Here is a 19,764-nt window from a genome sequence, read left to right as displayed (position 1 = left end):
GAATTAGATTTTTTTCCTATTAAAGAGAGCTTTATGAGCTTCAACTTCAAGTGCCTGTGTCACAGTCTGGTGCTGACATTATAACTGACACTGAGTAAGCACTTTTTGCTGGAAAAGCCATTGTCTCCTAGGATTGAGAAAGGATTTGGATACACCATTACCTGACACTCTTTCTCAGGGTTCAGGGTAGTGTGCTTCTGGGTGGCTCTGTGGGTGAGCACATCACTAATGAACTCACCTGGTGCATAGCAACGTGCTCGCTTTATTGTTGCCGTCACAGGCGGTCATCCTTCCTGAGAGCTGTTTCTCTGGGCTTGTTGACTGATACGGCCATCAACACCCCCCTGCAGGGTAAAACTGGAGCTGTTTCAGCACAGATGGAACAGGAATAAATGTTCCACTGTGTTAGCATTACAAATTCTAATTCCACTGCAGCATGCAACCTAAGGTGGTGATGGTTCAGTTTCCACTCTTTTTCTTTCCCCACATGATGGCAGAAAACCTAGAATTTTAAACAAGTTTTGCTGACCATGTTGGCTTATAGTCCATTCTTTGCCCTCTAAATCATGGAATATATCATATTTTTAAAACAGCACTACATTTAGAAGTTCTCACATTTAGTTATTGATAGTAAACAAACAAAACCTATTTTCTGGACCTATACATGGATTTTGAGGAAAGGAATGTATCTTTGCCTTAGCCTAAGGTCCGACCTTATTTGGTCGGACCAAATAAGGCACTTGCCATTTCTTCTTCTATTACTATATTCATCCAGTCAACAAACATCAGTTATGTGCCAGGCCTGTTCTACCTCTGGGAAGTTCAAACTTAGTTGGGAGAATTACAGTAAAGAGTTGTAGAAATCATGGTAGAAGGTACAGTGGGACACAAAGGAGGGAGTGGTCAGTTCATATCAGAGATGGCTCTAACTAGAGGATGACAGCTGACGTGGGCCATCTGAGCAAGATGAGTGTGCCTTGGAGGACAAGAAGGAAGAGGAAAGAAGGTGAAGCCACATGGGCTATTGCAGGAAGTTAGGACTTTTAATAAGATTTGGGTGAAGCCTATAAGGGTGTGTAGAGCTAGAATGGGTAGGATAGGGGCCTAAAAATATGTATGTGTGTGTGCATGTGTGTATGCGTGTGTATCTTTTTAGTTGGTCACACACATGTATGTGTATGTACACATATATACACATACACATGCATATACACATGTATATATATCCATGCATATATGTATGGTATACCCAATTAAAAAATATTTTCTTTTAGATGTTAGTATGTATTTTTTACTTTTTGTTATTAATTCCTAAATTTGAGAAAAGGATGAATACTGCTGTGACTCAATTTGGGGCAGTATAAGAATCTTGTGGGTGGAGGAAAGGGGTGCATTAATAATTTGAAAAACCTACAAGATGATTGTGCTAAGCCTCTGTGTCCACCCCACTGAGAATTATAACTAAACTCAGTGGAAGCCACTAAAGAGTTTTAAGTGAGAGCTTATATTGTCTTTTAATATCAATGACCTCATTAATTAGAGTACTATTTTAATTTATTATTTTTTGAATAAAACATTCTAAAAATTATGGACTTGCCTCCTTCCTTCCTAGGCTCTCATGATCCCTGTGTAATTTTGCAATACCCAATGAGAAAACTCATCTGTTGCCTTGTTGGCACAGACACATTTATATATATATATATATATATATATATGTGTGTGTGTGTGTGTGTGTGTGTGTGTGTGTGTGTGTATTTAAATATTTTATTTATTCATTATGGGGGGGGGGGGAGAGCAGGAAGCATCAACTCCCATATGTGCCTTGACCAGGCAAGCCCAGGGTTTTGAACCGGCAACCTCAGCGTTTCCAGGTTGACGCTTTATCCACTGCGCCACCACAGGTCAGGTGGCACAGACACATTTTAAAGTCTAATAGAAAAGGAGTATTTGGAGATAGAACGTAAAAAAACAGCAGTTCGAACAGAAAATAGAAGATGTTATTTGTAGCTTCACACCTTTGATTTTCATGATGCAGGCCATTTCTAGGACTGTGTTGAGGTGTCCTCGCCAAATGGGAGAACAGTGGAAGGAGGATATATCACTGGCATTGTGCCTGGTACATAGTAGGCATGCGATGATTGTTAGTGCTCTGTCTTCCCCTTTCAAGTTCTAGCCCCCCCCCCCTTTTTGACAGAGACAGAGAGAGGAGCAGATAGGGACAGACAGACAGGAAAGGAGAGAGATGAGAAGCATCAGTTCTTTGTTGCGGCATCTTAGTTTTTTGTTGATTGTTTTCTCATATGTGCCTTAACTGTGGGGCTACAGCAGAGCAAGCAACCTTGGGCTCCAGTGAACGAGCTTGGGCTCAAGCCAGCGACCTTGAGCTTCAAGCCAGCAACCTTTGGGCTCAAGCCAATGACCATGGGGTCATGTCTATGATCCCACTCTCATCTCAAGCCGGCGACCCCACGCTCAAGCTGGTGAGCCCCAACTCAAGCTGGTTGAGCCTGCATGCAAGCTGGCCACCTCTGGGTTTCGAACTTGGGTCCCCTGCGTCCCAGTCCGACACTCTATCCTGTGTGCCACCACCTGGTCAGACTAGCCCCCCCCCCTTTAATTTAAATCAGGACCCACCAGATATTAATGGCTAGTGTCAAGAGTGACTGGGAGAAGGGGTTGAAACTAAGGAGAAAATAATGACTGAGAAATGAGGCCCATATAAGGTTAGAATGGGAAGGGAACTTAATGATTATCTAATACTTCTCACCTCACAGATGGAGAAACAAAGGCCCTGAGAGATTGAGCAACTTGTTCAAAAGTCACAAAGCTAGTAAATGGCAGAAAAAGACCAGAGCCCAGGTCTTCTAACTCCAAATATTAGATCTTTCCAGATTCTCAGACATGTCGATGTCATTTCTACATGCTTTTTCTTTTGGCTAAACAGTCAGAGTTACCCTGTTAGCAGTTCTCATCAGCTCATCAGTTCAAATCCTGAACTGCTACCTCTTTCTCTGTTTCTTGGATAATTTAGTTGCAGCAATATCTAGTTAGTTCAGCACCCCTTTTGTTTCCCTCTTCTAATCAGTTGGCCAGTTGGTTCTGTTGGTCTCACTTTAGAAATGTGTCTGAAATCCATCTTTGATATAATTTTCTCTATTTCTTCCTTCACTTTGTCTTTTCTTTTTAGCTTGTTGACTTAGCTTTTAAATTACGTTCTGCCTTCTGTAACCCACTCTTCTTACTGTCTCTGGAGTTTGCTTTGTAAAACAAATCTGGATGATGGGTTCAGCAGTCCTCGATGACTTTTCTTTCTGTAAACTTCCTCTCCTGTGCTGTGGCCCTTCATGATACCACCTAATAGCCCTCTTCAACATTTCCTTCTGCCTGTTCTCTCCCCTCCCTGTCCCCCAGGCGCTAACCACACCCGCCCATTCAGTACTACTGATTTTTCCACGTGCTTTCCTGGGAGCCCGGCATCACCACAGTTTGAGTGTGTACCCTTGCCCAAGTCTATGCATGCATCGCCTTCCTCATAGGGCCTTCTTTTCCTGGTTGAGATAAACAGACCTATCCTCTGTTACCCTGGAGTACTTCATTCATGCTTCTCTAATGGCCCTGCACTGTGTAGTCTAATGTGCACTAGCGTTCATTTTCACTTTTTAAAAAACACATGTTTCTTTTATTCGATAGTCTGTGAATTCCCTGAACTTAGCATTTGGGTCAAATTTATTCTTGTGCCCTTGACACCTGTGGTAGACTGAATAATCATCCCCCAAAGATGTCCACATCCTAATCCCTGTAACCTGTTAATGTTTCCATACAAGGCAAAAGGGATTTTGTAGATGTGATTATATTGAGGACCCTAAGATGGGGCAATTATGCTGATTATCACGGGCCCAATGTATAATAATTACAGGGTCCTTATGAGAGGAAGGTGGAGGATTGCGGACAGAAAACGTGATGTGATAAGGGAAACAGGGAGAGAAGAGATGATCAACAGAAGCAGAGGTTAGAATGATGCTCTTTGAAGATGGGGGAAGATCCACAAGCCGAGGAATGCAGATGGCCACAGGAAGCTTGAAAAAGCAAGGAAATGGATTCTCTCCTAAAGCCCCCCGGAAGGAACACAGCTCTGCTGACACTTGATTTTAGTCCTAAGACCCATTTCAGACTTCTGACCTCTAGAACTGTGAGATCATAAGTTTGTATCATTTTAAGCTATTCAGTTTGTGGTAATTTGTAGCAACAATATATATATAGCACCTAACAAATACTTGGTAGGCAGAAAGTCTCAGTCTGTGTTCATTTTATCTTGATTAAGCAGAAAATCTCAGTGACTCCCATAAGTATGGTCGGTAACAGTGAACCTTTTGCTGTGTACCAGTCAGTGGGCTCAGCACTTGATACATGATCCTTATAATCACCCTATGGCTAAGTGCTGTTATTATCCCCACTCAGCCAATAAGGAAGCTGATGCATAGAGTGTGTTAATAATTTGCCCCAAATAAACACTCCCTATCTCTCCTTATAGGTAATGACACCGGGAGTTAAGGGGAGCAATGTGGGTCCTGGGGCTTGGTTCCACCAGGTTATCTTGTCTAATCATGTACTCATGTCACTTATATAGAATTTGTGTATGCTATCCCAGTGTGATAATGATGGGAAAAAACCTGGAAGAGCTTGCTTTGAATACTGATATTTTCAATAATCAATTGGGTCCGTAAATGTGGGCAAGTTAGCTAACCTAGATCTGAGTGCCCATCTTTGTCATCTCTTTCTTTTTCTATTTACCTTATGGGGTTAATATGTGGATCAAATCATCTGTGAATGGGCCCTGGCCGGTTGGCTCAGCAGTAGAGTGTCGGCCTGGCGTGCGGGGAACCCAGGTTCGATTCCCAGCCAGGGCACATAGGAGAAGCGCCCATTTGCTTCTCCACCCCGCCCCCCTCCTTCCTCTCTGTCTCTCTCTTCCCCTCCCGCAGCCAAGGCTCCATTGGAGCAAAGATGGCCCGGGCACTGGGGATGGCTCCTTGGCCTTTGCCCCAGGCGCTAGAGTGGCTCTGGTCTCAGCAGAGCGACGCCCCGGAGGGGCAGAGCATTGCCCCCTGGTGGGCAGAGCGTTGCCCCTGGTGGGCGTGCTGGGTGGATCCCGGTCCGGTGCTTGTGGGAGTCTGTTTCCAGCTTCAGAAAAATACAAAAAAAAAAAAATCATCTGTGAATGTGCTTTGAGAAGTCATTACAGGTATGCTCTTTATCATTATATATTTGGTCGCGTGTGTATTACCCACAGATTCCCCTGTACCAGGGTTACCTGGCTGGTTAGCTATGCTGTCTGACTCATTTGGTAAGCAGATGCTTGACAGGACTTGATGAATGATTTTGACGAGAAAAGCTCTTTTTCTTTCTTGGTTATCATTTTCATAATTTGGATCATTGATACTAAACCCTGAGAGCTCACAGTTTAGTCTCTTGCATAGAACTTCATTTTCTTTTTTCTTTTAAAAAATGAATCCTCTGATTGCACTCCTGAGAGAGTATCTGTATCTTATAACCCACAGGAAGACACGATTTATAGAAGAATTGCAGTGACTTTAGCAGCTTTTTGGTGGAGTTTTTTGGGGGGTGTGGGGTGGGGGGACAAGGAAAAAAATTAATCCTTAGAGAATGCTTGTCATTTGTGGTGGAAAATCTTAGGCTAGTGATGAGTTGCAAATCCTGAGGGGTTTTGCTCAAGAACATTGGGTTCTTAAAAAGAAAGCCAGTAAAGTGAATTTTATTCTCGTTTCCACTGTACTGCCTTAGCCTGCAACATCACATGTTCCTTTAAGATGCTTTAATTGCTAATCGTTTGTCATTTGATTTTGAAATTAGTGGAGATCGCCAGGATAATGGAAGGATAAGACCCGACTTGGCCAGACCTGAACTGACTGGCAGGGTCTCAACTTTTTAAAATATTAATGAGCTGCAGAGTGGTGGTTTTGATTGAGATGACATCTGATTTTTTGTTCTTTGTTTTGATTTATTGTTTCTTTTATTTACTTGTCAGATATTCCCACCATAACAGGGGGTGTACAGAGCACCAGAGTTTTATGTGGGTTTGACGCAACGCAAGCTGTTCCCAATGGTATGTGGAGAACATCCAAACATAAAATCGTACTAATAGGCATCCTTATGTATACATTTTTGTTCTTTCTTTGATATATTTTTTGGGATGGCTTCTTAGAAAAAATTATTTGACCAAGGGCATGAACTTAAAACAAAAACAAAATTAAAAACAAAGTCAACAACAACAAAAAAGTTGGGTACACATGAACAGATTGCTTTCTCTAAGGACTGCTAAGTTACACACCCGCCAGTAGTGGGTGAGAATGCTTATCTCACTGCAGCCGTAGCATGCTCACTTCCTCAATAAGGATTTGTGGACTTCTCATAATCTTCTGGGTTCAGACATTTTTTGAAAGTTTTCAAAAGCGCCCCAGGTGATTCCAGAACCACTGGTTTAGTTGATGGGAGAAAGCTAAGAAATGTTTGCTTTCATCACTTCTCTGTGGATTATCTCCTACAATACCCTTAAAATAGACTAGATCACTCTCCTTAGGTTGTTCCAGTTTTGTGTGTGTGTGTATGTGTGTGTGTCTTTTTCTTTACATAAGACATGCTATTCCTAACCAGCACCCTCTTCACACTCAGTTTCCTGAAGCAATAATTCACAGCAGCTTCAACTAGAGCAGGGGTCCCCAAACTTTTTACACAGGGGGCCAGTTCACTGTCCCTCAGACTGTTGGAGGGCCGGACTATAAAAAAAACTATGAACAAATTCCTATGCACACTGCACATATCTTATTTTAAAGTAAAAAAACAAAACGGGAACAAATACAATATTTAAAATAAAGAACAAGTAAATTTAAATCAACAAACTGACCAATATTTCAATGGGAACTATGCTCCTCTCACTGACCACCAATGAAAGAGGTACCCTTCCAGAAGTGCGGCGGGGGCCGGATAAATGGCCTAAGGGGACCGCATGTGGCCTGCGGGCCGTAGTTTGGGGACCCCTGAACTAGAGGCTTATCCATACAAACCTCTGCCCATGCAGTGCTTCCAACATTTAAATAATTCTGCGGGATGGAGTGGCCTTTTAACTGGACAGCAAAATATTTTATCAGTATTATCTCATTTAACTATTGTACTAGCCTTGTGAATCTGACATTTTCATTCTTTTTACAGAAAAGGAAAAAGAATGCAAATAAGTCGCTTTTCTTCAAGGTGGCACAACTACTAACCATGTGTTAGGAGCTGACTGAACGCAGGTCTTGTGACTTCAAGGTCAAAGTTTCTAAAGCTGTGTTACAACCTGCCTTTGGGATGTCTCTGGTTCTTCTCCTGTTTCAATACACAAATGGATGCAGTTAAGTTTTACGAGGGTCATTTTATTTAGTGTCTGAGGTTTTACCCTGCCTTCTTATGCCCATTTTCTGCCCTACGTGCTCATCTAGAATTCTAAGTAGAGCAGTGTTTCTCAACTTCTTTTTCTATTGTCTCCCCCTCACGCAGGGGGAAACGTTTTAATTTAATTTAAATTCTTCCTAATGAGAGAATTAGATACTAAGGAATAAGTCACGTGAGTAGAATTGAGAAACTATTGTTTGTTTGGTTTTTTTGCCTCCTAACAACTAACTTTTCTCTTCATGAAGGGCTGTTAACGAACAAAGCAATATAGATAACCTGAACTCTGGCTGTCAGGGCAGACAGGAGGGTGGTAAGACTTTAAAGAAGGAACTGAGATGTCTGTGTAGGCAGAGCGACAGTATAAAACTGATTTATTCCTCAGCTGAAGGCTGTTTGGAAAGCTACAAGCTAACCAATGACTTACAAAGAAGCAATGCTTTAGTGTAAACAGCTAATTATTTAAAAATGCATTCTGCATGATCAAACCACCCGGATTTCAAATGTGTCTTTGTTTCCCATATATGTATAGGTCGTATACATTATGTCTCCCCCTCCAACCAATGCTTGTTTTTTGTGTGTGTGGGTTTTTTTTTTCCTGTATTTTTCTGAAGCCGGAAACGGGGAGAGACAGTCAGACAGACTCCCGCATGCGCCCGACCGGGATCCACCTGGCACGCCCACCAGGGGGTGATGCTCTGCCCCTCCGGGGCATAGCTCTGTTGTGACCAGAGCCACTCTAGCGCCTGGGGCAGAGCCGAGGAGCCATCCCCAGCGCCCGGGGCCATCTTTGCTCCAGTGGAGTCTCGGCTGCGGGAGGGGAAGAGAGAGACAGAGAGGAAGGAGAGGGGGAGGGGTGGAGAAGCAGATGGGCGCTTCTCCTGTGTGCCCTGGCCAGGAATCAAACCCGGGACTTCTGCACGCCAGGCCGACGCTCTACCACTGAGCCAACCGGCCAGGGCCTTTTTTTTTTTTTTTTTTTGTATTTTTCTGAAGCTGGAAATGGGGAGGCAGTCAGACAGACTCCCGCATGCGCCCGACCAGGATCCACCCGGCATGCCCACCAGGGGGTGATGCTCTGCCCATCCGGGGCATTGCTCTGTTGCGACCAGAGCCATTCTAGAGCCTGGGGCAGAGGCCAAGGAGCCATCCCCAGCGCTCGGGCCATCTTTTGCTCCAATGGAGCCTTGGCTGAGGGAGGGGAAGAGAGAGACAGAGAGGAAGGAGAGGGGGAGGGGTGGAGAAGCAGATGGGTGCCTCTCCTGTGTGCCCTGGCCGGGAATCGAACCTGGGACTCCTGCACGCCAGGCCGATGCTCTACCACTGAGCCAACCAACCAGGGCCTTTTGTATTTTTCTGAAGTTGGAAACAGGGAGGCAGTCAGACTTCTGCATGAGCCTGTTTGGGATCCACCTGGCACGCCCACCAGGGGGTGATGCTCTGCCCATCTGGGGCGTCACTCTGTTGCAACCAGGGCCATTCTAGCGCCTGAGGCAGAGGCCACAGAGCCATCCTCAATGCCTGGGCCAACTTTGCTCCAATGGAGCCTTGGCTGCGGGAGGGGAAGAGAGAGACAGAGAGGAAGGAGAGGGGCTTCTCCTGTGTGCCCTGGCTAGGAATCATACCCGGGATTTCTGCACGCCAGGCCGACGCTTTACTACTGAGCCAACTGGCCAGGGTCTGTGTTTTTTTTTTTTTAAATGAGTTTTGTAAGGGCTCTTGTCTCCTTGTTGTCACAGCTCCAGGCTGAACTTTTAGATTTATTAGTTTCAGATTTGTGGCAGTTACATATGTTTCCATTTATAATTTTAAAGAAATAAAAGTTGGCATGTCTAGAGGCAGAAAAACACTGCATTAGTAAGATAAGGGCCGTCTAATGCTGGGCTTGACTGGCTGCCACCAGCTCTGACATCCTCTGACCTTTGGCACGGAAAGAATGTAAATGAGTGGGAATCAAAGGCCCAGGTAGCTTCTGTTTGTTTTTGCAAGAGAGCCAGATCTGAGTGATCTGAGTGGAGGCCAGATTTATAAATGCAGAGCCAAAGAAAAGAGCGAGGTTGGCAGGGAGTGGCCCAGGGACGGGGGAGCTGTACCTGCAGGGGAGTAAGGGTGGTGGAAAATCAGGCTTTCATTCGTTTCTATGGGCAGGATTTTTAAGATGAACATGCTAATTTCTTTATTGAAGTCAAGCAAAATCTTAAGTCATTTATTAGGGTTCATAGAGTGCCTATTTATAGAAGTCAGAATAAAACTAAATGAACCATGAATGCTAACATGCATCTAGCAAATTTATTAAGATTTAGAAGTTAACTAAACCAGTGGAACCTTTGGTGTTCTCCAGAGCCCCTTACGAATTTTAACTGCGTTTCCTTTCTGTCTCTTCATTTTACACAATGTCTTGTGTGGGTCCTTTTAGCCTCAGCATTTAGATTACTAAAACGATTTAAAAGCCTGTGTTTGGAAGGAATTTTATTTTTAGTTAAACATTTAGCTGATGGTGGCTTTCCTTTTTAACCTACTGAAAAATGGAAGATTTTTTTTCCCTGGGTAGATAGACTTTTGGTAGGGATCTAGTAAGTTGTATTAGCTATCTTTGTCACATAACATACTGACTTAAGTGGGTGAATTAAAACAACAAATATTTATTATCACATAGTGTCTGCGGTCTATAACTTACATGGGTTTTTGTTTCAGGGCCTCTTACGAGGCTGCAATCAATTATTAGACAGGGCTGGGATCTTATGGGAAGGCTCAGCTGGGGAAGCATCCACTTCCAAGCTCAGGTGGTTGTTGCATGATTTAGTTTCTCGAGGGCTTTTGGACTTAGGACCTCTATTCCTAGCTGCTTTGGAGGCTGCCTTCAATTCCTTCTTACATGGCCTCCCCAAAGCTGCAGCTTGCGTTGTTAAAGCCAGCCAGAGCCACAGTTGGCTGTGAAGATATCCCATCACCTTTGCTGAATTTTATTGGTTAATAAAGTCACATGGCCAGCCCTAACTAAAGGGGAGGAGATTGCACAGGGCATGAGTACCAGAGGGCCACCTTTGACTCCTCTGCTAAAGAGATATAAGGCTCCGTGCCAACGAGCATTTAGGGTCTTGTGTTCTTTGAAGGAAGGGACCTAGTCTTTTCTGAGTTAAACTCTTTACAGAGCCTTTGCTAGGTGGTGGCCAGCACTTTCTGCTGAGCTGGGTTGCACAGTCCTGAGCCAGCACTGCTCAGGGCGTGAGAGGGTTACTCTGGAGACAAATACACAGAGAGACCCCAACCCCAAAGTTATCTCAAGCGAGAGAAAGTAAAAGCCTCAGAGCTCTATCAAAACAATGGCAGAAAACAAACTCTCATCTTTTCCTTTTCATTTTCAAAGCTGTAACAGAAAGGGAGTGTGTTTTGGTTCTGAGATTCTCACTTTTCTCATTAATTTCCTGCTGGTGCTCCAGGGCAAGATATCCAGAAAGCCTGCTTTGAATGGCAGGCCCGATGGATACCAATCAAAGAAAGGCATCATTTCTTCCCTTAAGGAACTTACAGTCTTGTTGAAGTGACACAGATGGAAGTGGACAATTATGAAATGACATCAAAAACCTATGAAAAGTTATGCAAAAGGGACTGCAAGAACACAGAGACTGTAAACATAATCCTAAAGTGTAGGTGAGTGAGCATTAGGTGACATTCAAGGAAGGCTTCCTGAAAGAGGTGATGCTTAATTGAATCAGTTGAGTTAACCTTTGAAGAAATGTGGGCAGGCTTTGCAGGGAGGGCAGGACATCAGGGGAAAAGCTCATAAGGGGAGGTTTGGGACCTTAGGGAGCTGCATGTTGACTGGTGTGGACACTGTTTAGCGGCCCACTGGGAGATGGGAAAAGATGCGGCTAGAACAGTAGTCAGGGGTGTAATCACCATCAGATTCTTGGATACTGTTCCAAGGAGTTTGAACTTTATCTTGAAAGAACCGGGGAATAACACAACTAGATTTGTGTGTGACAGGGGTGTTAGGAGGTAACGACCATGTGGGAGGCAGTGATGGGGTCTAAGAGACAGGGAAGTTCGAATGGAGAGCCGAGGATGCACCGCAGTGTGTGGAAACGTGATGGTAAAGGGACCGAGCTGACTGTGGAGGGCAAGTCAGGGAGAGGTGCAGCTTGCCTCAGGTTTCTGCCTTAGGTGACTGGGCGGATGGTGGGGTGCTTCATCAGTCTAGAAAGTGGTGGAAAAGTGGTGAGTTTGAATTCAGTTTTGTAATTACTCATTTTAAGAGGTTGATGAGATATCTAGGCAGAGATGAGCACTGTTGCAGGGTATACAGGTCAGTAACTCTGAAAAGAGGTCTGGCCCAGTAATTTAGTTTCAGAGCTATCCGCCTAGAGGTGGTAGTTACAGCGGAGTGTGTGGAGGAGATTACCCAGACAGAGAATACAGGCCCAGAAGAGAAGGGGCTAGGTCTGGGGTCCAGTGACTCCTGCAGTAGTGGGGAGTGGAAGAGGAAACCGTAAGAGAGAAGGTTGGCATTGTAATCAAAGTTTCTGTGGTTGCAGGCCCCACGCAAGCTCTATCAAGAAAATCAGTGTTGGCCCTGGCAGGTTTGCTCAGTGGTAGAACGTCGGCCTGGCGTGCAGGAGTCCCGGGTTTGATTTCCAGCCAGGGCACACAGGAGAAGTGCCTATCTGCTTCTCCAACCTCCCCCTCTCCTTCCTCTCTGTCTCTCTATTCCCCTCCCGCAGCCAAGGCTCCATTGGAGCAGAGTTGGCCTGGGCGCTGAGGATGGCTCTGTGGCCTCTGCCTCAGGCGCTAGAATGGCTCTGGTTCTAACAGAGCGACGCCCCAGATGGGCAGAGCATCGCCCCCTGGTGGGCATGCGAGGTGGATCCCAGTGGGGCACATGCGGGAGTCTGTCTGACTGCCTCCCTGTTTCCAACTTCAGAAAAATACAAAAAAAAAAAAAAAGAAAAAAAAAAGAAAATCAGTGTATAGAGTTTATCAGAAGGCTGAGGAAATATCTGCGGCATGCAGGGTTCTGGAACTAGGGACTGCAAAGTCACTAGGAGCAGAGCAGGACTCTGTCGTTGTGTTTGTCATATCTCTGCAAGGCTGTTTCTTTTTTCTATTTAAACACCATTTTCCTCTGCTGCTCTGTGTAAGTGACAGAGGCCACGGCTCCTGAGTGTGAACATCTCTCAATGAGATCACCTGTCTGATTGGCTGCCCCTCAACCCTGGGAGAATTTATCTCGTTTTTCCTGTCTTGGGTAGGAGCCCATGAGGCCATGGAGTAAAAATATGGCTAACAAGGGCCCTCTCCTGCTTGGGTTAGCCTTGAGAGAGAAAGGGATGTGGAAAGAAGCATATGTGCTGTGATCTGCCCCAAAGACAGGACAGTGAGTAGAGTGTGGGGCCAGGAGGGACAGACGAGGAGGAGAAAGTAGTCCATGGTGTTAAATGCCACCGACCCCACAAAGAGGTCAAGATAAGAAGAGGACAGTGAGACGATGACTGAGCTAGATGATGACTTGGTTGGCTTTCACTGTGATTGGGGAGGCGTAAATACACTTCTCCATAGAGGCAGAGGGAGAAAGCCATTACACTGGAACTGAAGGTGCTGCTGAGGGATGAGGTTCTTGAGGATGTGGGAGGGGTCACAAGCAGAGGGATGGACCCAAGGGGGAAGGGGGTCATCACTCTTGCCAAGAGAGGAGGGAAAGAAGGGTACAATGTACATAATTTACCTGTGGGGAGGAAGTGGATGGGCTGCCAAGAAATTGAGTCCAGGCCTTTGGACCAGGAATTATCGCACTCTGCATAACCGCAGCTTCTTCCCTCATTTCTTAAACATCTTGCATGTCTTTGCCAACAAAAGCATTTGGTGTTCCATAGACTAGGGGACTGATACAGAGAGCTGCAGCCAGGTTTGAGTACCCTCATAGGACTCCCCAGTTGGACCCAGTGTTTCTGTCCAATGCTAACAACTCTATGTTGCTAAGGCAGTCCAAGAGCATCCCCTGAGAAGGAATCATAGAGAAAAAAGGGAGTGCAGCTAACAAAAGTATGGATCAAGGCTGGTTGCAACTGTAGAAGGTAAGGAACTCATCTTTCTCTATCTCTTCACCACGGTTGTCCACCTCACGGGGCTGCCTCTTGGTTGCAAGAGGGCAGTGCCAGGTTGGGATCTTGTCTTTTTTTTTTTTTTTTTTGTATTTTTCTGAAGCTGGAAACAGGGAGAGACAGTCAGACAGACTCCCGCATGCGCCCGACCGGGATCCAGCCGGCATGCCCACCACGGGGGACGCTCTGCCCACCATGGGGCGATGCTCTGCCCCTCCGGGGTGTCGCTCTGCCGCGACCAGAGCCACTCTAGCGCCTGGGGCAGAGGCCAAGGAGCCATCCCCAGCGCCCGGGCCATCTTTGCTCCAATGGAGCCTTGGCTGCGGGAGGGGAAGAGAGAGACAGAGAGGAAGGAGGGGGGAGTGGAGAAGCAAATGGGCGCTTCTCCTATGTGCCCTGGCCGGGAATCGAACCCGGGTCCCCCGCACGCCAGGCCGACGCTCTACCGCTGAGCCAACCAGCCAGGGCCGGGATCTTGTCTTAGGAGGGCTTACTGCAAGTTCCACAATCCTCGCTGAAGAGCACAGCTGAGGATATTGGGCTCTACTTGGGACTTGCCTTCCACCCACCCGTTTATTTTCCAGGTGACCGGGAAGGCTTTTCCATGCACTGTCAGCCAGGCTAAATGAAATTTACTCCTGCAGAGATTCAAGGGAAACTTACATACAGAAAAGAAGGGAAGGCAGATTTATGTTCTGTGTCATTCCATATTCTAAAGAAATACTTATTTTTTCCCCTCTAGGCAGGGCTCTTGTTTAGTTCATCAGAAAACGATGGATGATGGTGATCTCACCCAAAGTGCTTTCTTATCCTCTGCCTCCCTCTGGCCTCCTAACACTTCAGGCAGAAGAGAAAGCATTTTTTCTTCTTCTTTTATGTTTAGGAAGCAGAACTGGTTTGTGGGCGTTCTTTCCTGGTAACAGTCACCAGTGTTTTTGGAGTGCCTTCCATGTGTCAGGAATCATGCCATCCGAACCCACACCTGCCATCTCACTGGCATCGGCAGTCTCACCAGCTGACATGCTCAGCAGATGTCTAACTGTGGTGCCAAAGGGTGCAGAGCACAAGGCCCCTAGGAGCAGGGATACTTGGTAAGACTCCTGTTGTCAGTTCTTCCAGGCTTTGGTCAAGTCTCCAAAATACTGTCAGTCAGTCTTAATTTTGCTTTCGGATTTCTCTTCTTGATCATAGGGAGGGTTATTGGGTTATCAGGGGAGCAAAAAAAGTCTGTGGGCCTATTCTTATGCCCCCACCCCAAGCTTCAGAAATTCCAAGCCCTGGGGAGAGGTCTCTGGATTTTAGGTGGCATAATAAACTCTTAGAAACCAATACATTCCAGAGGCTTGGCTTCCCTGTGCTGTTTATTGGAATTGTCCCTTATTCTGGAAAAAAGGACAAAATCAGGAACTGCACCTTGAAAATAGAGATGTATAGCCTTCCTCCAGGGTGAAGTTATAGTGGTGAATGGGCACAGGTGAGGCTTTACCTGGCTTGGGGCGGTCTCACCACAGCCCATCCTTGTTAATTCCTAATACTTGTAACACGACTCTGCTAGTAAGACCTTGAGCCTCATAAAATCCCGTGCCTCTGTGAAGACTGTAACTGTACACTTTGCTTATGTGTCACGTTTTTGTCCCTTTGAAGTCTCCATTTGAATTGAAAGAATAGTTCTCTTTGACTGAATTTGCCTGGCAGATTAGTTATCCAGACTGGCTCAAAGCTCATGAGTAGAAGTAGTAGTCCCTGTGTCATCCTAAATACTGAGGGACAATTCATGGGGACCAGTTAATCTGGAGTGTTATGTGGATTTCATTCTCACTTGTTAATTAACAAACTCTTTGGGTGAGTTGAGACTCCAGAGCTAACACCTACTTCAGGGTATTACCATCTTAAAGCTAGTCAAATCATTAATTTATCGGAGCATTTGAAGAGTTTAGTTTAAAAAATTCCATCTCTATTAGCAAATTTATATGATGTTCAAGAATAGCCAAAACGAATCCATTGTAATAATGGCTAGAATAGTAGTTGCCTCTGGAGATGGTGGGGTCAGGGCAGGGACCTGAGTTTTCTGGAGTGCTGGGAATGTTCTGTCTCTTGCTCTGGGTGGTAGTTACACAGGGGCATGCATATGTAAGAATTCATCAGTGAAAATGAAAAACATATTCTCATCTGGGAGTTTATACCATCATTCTCCAAGGTCATAGACTTTGTCATAGATCCTCAGTGCAAACGTATAGAAGGTTTTAATATTGTGTAGGGAGTTACACCGTCAGATTTGTCCTTAGCAGAGCTCTCTCTGCTCTTGCTGGAGAAAGGATGGGAGGGGACAAAAGTGAAAGCAGTGGCAATGGCTTTGGATGCTGATGTTCAGCAAGAGACAGTGGGCTCTTGGATTAGATGGTGGTGGAGGGAGAAGGAAACGGAAGGAGGAGTGGGCTGGAGGAGTGGGCTGCAAGAGAAGGAGGTGTTGGGGATGGATCTCAAGATTTAGGAGCGGTAGTATGGATGAAGGGCCATTGCTGGAGGTCAAGAATTCCATTGGAGACATGTTAAGTTGCAGATGCCTGTGAGCCAGGCTTAGAGATGACAAGTAGGTAATTAAGTAAATGAGTCTGGAGTCAGAAAATAGGTCTGGGCTGAAGTTTTAGTTTTAAAGAGTTGCTGGTGTGGTATTAGAGCAATGGGAATGCATGAGATCACTTTGCAGACAGCATCGAGTTGGAAGGAGAGATCGCAGGACTCTGCCCTGGGGAATTGCCACATGTGGAGGTCAGGTAGGGGAGCAGCCAGACGCAGGGGCTAAAAGGGCAAGGTGGAAGGATAGTAAGGAGTCTGCAATGCCACGGCATTCATGGCAAGAGTGTGTCTGGAAGCTAAGGGAGGGCAGCTGACTGGTGGTGCAAGTCCAGTAAATTGAGAACTGAAACTTTCCTTTGGATTGGCTAGCATGGCGGCATTGGGCCCCGAGCATGAATAGTTTATGTGGAGGGGTGGCAGCAGAGGCCACACTAAAGTGAGGCAAAGATGGATATTTTTCTCCTTGCAGTATATTTATTGCTTTAGCTATATGTTCAAAACATCAATCCTTTATGAACATTTAATTGTGCAATAACAATTAAATGGAAATTTAATTCTACAGCACAATGTAAAAGGGACTAATTTGGTATCCTAGTTTCTTAGTTGTTTTAGTCAAAGAAATTGAATTTAGAAAGTGCTGTGTGAAATTATTTTTAAGTCCGTGTATTTTCTCAGTAAGATTTTAAAAGAGATCATTTTACGTCCTATTCCTGCCTCCATGCAGAAATAAACTGCATGATGCTTGATTCATAGTGCTTGAAAGGGCAAAGTACTGAGTGAACTTTCTTGGGCAATTTAGAATGCTTCTACCTGGTATTGAGTCTAAGTATCCCCCTGGGCTAAATGACCAGCATCTGTTCTTACACTTATTACAGAAGTCTAGATAATGGAAAGAAACCAGGGCAGTTCGTGCTCCTGTCACATCATTTCAGAAATCTAACCACACTATTTTATTGACCTAAATACATAGGTTGAAAAAAAAATGAAAAATTATTATGTCCTGGTCTTTCGTGTAGGAAGTGTTTGGTGAGTATGATGTGCTCTATTGCTTTGGTCAGTAACACTGAAAAGTGCAGAGTAGCAGTGTGACTCCACTCTCCGGGAGAGTCTTGGTGACACCTGGCCTTGGATCTGGGGGCTCCACAGTCCGGGGATGAAAGCAGCGATTTGCATATTACCTTGAGCCTAGAAAGTAGTGGATGCCCCGGGGATATTAAATGTTGAATAATATTACACTGCTTTTGCTTTCTTTCTGAGTCTCAGGCTCTTAAGAGAAATGATCTGTATTAAATTTCCTATTATTCAACTTAGAAATTTCTGCTGAGAATTGCAAGGTCAAATCTATAGTTTATTTTATATATATATACACACACACACACACACACACACACACACACACACACACTGGTGTCAGAGGAGTGTTAGCATCCTTCTTAATGGGACCGTGGCACACATAAGGCTTTTAGTATTCTGTGGTTAATAGTTTTAGGATAAAATTTGATTTTACAGCAGTCATATTTATAAAGTATTATGTATTATATATTAAAAATATATTACATTATATTTTTTGTATGTTTTATTCTTTTTTGCAAATAAGGAAATATACTGAGATGACCTAAGGACTATTTGGAGAGCTTAATTGGATCTGGCACTGTGCCAAAGTTTCAAAGGCGGTTAGGTGTCCATTTTGGTCTGGGTGAACTTGAGTCTTCAAGGACAAAGGAGACTTAGGGGCATTTCCAGGACCCAGCAGAAAAGTGATTTCACAGACCTCCTGGTTTGCTTTGGATTAGAACCACAGGGCCTTTGCACATCCTTTTTAGATGGGGATGGAGTATGTGTAAATTTATTTTGGAGGTGGCCAAAACAAGACTTGCCTTGATTTCTTGAGGATTTTTCATCATCACGAAAGAGCCTTGCAAGTAAGTACCTGGGGTATGGCACTGTGAATTTTGACATACAGGAAACATCAAACCAAATTATTCTGTGACTTGATGAGAGTGAGGCATGGAGCTGTTGGAGGTACATATGGGTGTGAGTGGGGAGAAACCTGAGGGAGAGGTTTCTTTTCCTCCAGAGGTAGGTTGATGACAGGAATGATGTCTACTGCTCTTTGATCACCTGCTAAAGGTGTAAACCTACTCTCTGATGATGAAAAGAAAGCACAGGACATTCATAGATGTTCTTGAACCCTGAGGTCCCAATGATCTAGAACAAGATTTAGAAAATATCTTTTCCTAAACAGAATCAGGAAAGTGGAGTTCTGCTATTTTCTCTGTATGCTCTTTTGTTCCCGGTCCCTTTCTCATACTTTCTTGTGCCCACTGCCATAACTGATACCATTTCGTTATTATTATTGCTATTGTTGTTCTTTGTTTTTGCAGAGAGGAAAAGAATTGGGTTTGACTGAGGGAAGGGGGACTCCGAGAAGAGCATGTGTCTGGGATGAAGGGGAGCCCTAGGACCGAGATATGAAAGAGTTATACAGGATATTACTAACGAGAACAATGTCATAAATATGCAGAGCATACAGAATTGGGCATCTAGTTCCAAAAACGCTACCACTGCAGAATTACAACGGCAGCGTTTTCTCAGTACATCAGCCAAGTGTTATTTTAGCTCGAGAGGAGGCAGCTGAACTGGAGATAGTGAACACACCTAAACAAACGTGGCTCGGGATAGAGCTGCAAAAACACAAAAGGGCTGCATGCTGGCATGGAAACCGCCTCGGGGCTGAAACAACAGAGGCTGGAGTCCAACAGTGTCTGCCTGAAATGTGTGGTGTGCTCTGGGTCTGTTTTGGAGACCTTGGGAAAACAGCCCTCCAGATAAACTCTGCAGATTCACAACCTAATACTGGCACAAAAGAAACAGCTCTCTCTATCTTGGCAATATTGAAGCTGCGTTCTGGCTGTTAACTCATGTTTTGTAATCTATTTGTATGCCCTGCAGTTCATCTGAATACAATTAGAATAAATAGAGAGAGTGGCCCCTCACTCACCGCACACTGACCCCGCCCCTTTTCCCCATTGCTCAGGAGGTGGGGCTCTTCTAATCTGGAAAACCCACAGGAGGAATGTTTACAAACACAGGCTTGAGCAGATGAACCTGAACCCCCATCTGAAAAATGCTACTAAGAATACTTGGTAGGGTCGTTAGAAAAATTAAAATGCAGTTAATTGTGTTATTTAAATGTAATACAAAAATGTGTTCTGATTAGATGCCATGTACATGTAAAAGCTCTAATAATAATACATTACCAGGTACTGTCCTGCTGGCTTCTGATGCAGAATCTCATTTAGGGTAAGCAACTTAATCCAAGGTCATACAGCTCACAGGGAGCTGACCTGAGATGTGAATTCTTGGACCTGTGTAAGTGTTGCTACTGCCCCTCATTTGGGCTCTGGCCTGTGATAGGTCCCGTGCTGACTAAATCCATTTAATTAAATACAGAACAGTCCAAGGCTGTGTGATCTTCTCTCTTGGTTTTATACAGAAGGTCCACAGTGCAGTCCCCAAACACTGGCCCTTCTTGTCTCCTTTGTCACTCTGGTGCCAGGAGATGGCATTAAATCAGACTTCTGCTGCACATGCTTATGCATATATGAGCCACCCACTGCATGATCCTACTTAACTGGGTTTT

General features: G+C 44.7%; 1 protein-coding gene across 3 annotated transcripts in view; it reads left to right on the top strand.

Annotated features, from left to right (window-relative positions):
• Positions 1 to 19,764, top strand: part of LYPD6 (LY6/PLAUR domain containing 6) — a 141,824-nt gene that overhangs the window by 24,848 nt on the left and 97,212 nt on the right. Inside the window, exon 1 of one of the 3 annotated variants that reach the window (XM_066232838.1) lies at positions 16,274 to 16,313. The exons of the other annotated variants lie outside the window; for them this stretch is intronic. The gene's annotated coding sequence lies outside the window, so the exon portion shown is untranslated. Of the gene's footprint in view, positions 1 to 16,273; positions 16,314 to 19,764 lie in introns of those variants that run through there. 3 annotated transcript variants of the gene reach the window in all.

This window comes from Saccopteryx bilineata, chromosome 5, assembly GCF_036850765.1.
Source record: "Saccopteryx bilineata isolate mSacBil1 chromosome 5, mSacBil1_pri_phased_curated, whole genome shotgun sequence".
In the NCBI taxonomy this organism is placed as follows: Eukaryota; Metazoa; Chordata; class Mammalia; order Chiroptera; family Emballonuridae; genus Saccopteryx; species Saccopteryx bilineata.
Note: the sequence above shows the minus strand (reverse complement) of the source record. Positions and strands in the feature narration are given on the sequence as shown.